We start from the raw sequence: 1,234 nt of genomic DNA, 5'->3' as shown, positions 1-1,234 counted from the left end.
CACACAGCCCCTCGTTCCCGATCACCGTTCGTTATCTCCCCCTTTCTTAGCTCTCCTGAAATAAGAATTTCTAACTTCCGGTCAGTCAGCCATTGTTATGATCGGCCATTATTATGATTGACCGTTGACTGAACACTATTCAATTTTTTTTTCTCCGTGTTTTTCTCCTTGTCTCCGTATTCTTTCTGTTGAAGAGCGTAGCTCGAAACGTCAAAGACTTTCCGTATTCCCGAGCGTCATACTAATATATACTTTTGTTATTTACACCACCTGTCCTCGTCTGTTGTTATTTTTTGTATAATCTCCCATATATACATTTATATATATACACACATATATAAATGCTCAAATGTGCATATATTTACCCATATATACTTAGTATGTATACACAAATATCCGAATGAACGTATACATGCATATATACAAACGCAAGACACACATACATATACTCACACGCACACCACACACTTACGCACACATAAATACATACACACACTCAGACGCACATACACTCAAAGACACACGTACTCACACATAACTGTTTGAATATATATCACAATTACGCTTATTGTACGTCAGATCGTATATTTAGAATATCTTCTTTTATACTTATATCTCTGCTGATGTATTTCTGGAACGTATATATTTTTTTCTAACCTCACTCAACGTTTTATATTTTCTCGCCTTGTCTTGTAGAAATCTCCTTTAACCAGTGCTTTTATTCATCTCTATATTTATTACACCTTTCTCTAACATACTTTTCATCATTACTTTTTCACACTTATCTTTCCTTCTCTTTCCTGATATTTGTTATAATATCTTATACTTCTTCTCTATCATTTTCTCGTATATCTTCAGGGCATTGCAGCTAAGTATGCACAGGCTATATCAGTTTATCAAAACTTTATCTCCCATTTTCTTTCTTATATATATCTAATGTTTAGTATAAGTGGTATGTGATGCGTGTGTTTATATCTATATAATATAACCAGTGCGGATATGCAACCGAATGCATGCAGGGTTGTATGATTATCGACATGTCAAATACACAAGGATATGTACAACTAAATCTCAAAATATAAACATACACACACACGCGCGCACATGCACATATGTACATATATGCATATAAGATGTGTATGTGTGTGTATATATCTATATATATTTATACATATATATACATACACATACATATATATGTACATATATATATATATATATATATATATATATA

The sequence above is a fragment of the Octopus bimaculoides genome, chromosome 8, assembly GCF_001194135.2.
Source record: "Octopus bimaculoides isolate UCB-OBI-ISO-001 chromosome 8, ASM119413v2, whole genome shotgun sequence".
NCBI classification, from domain to species: Eukaryota; Metazoa; Mollusca; class Cephalopoda; order Octopoda; family Octopodidae; genus Octopus; species Octopus bimaculoides.
This window is presented reverse-complemented; position numbering follows the sequence as displayed.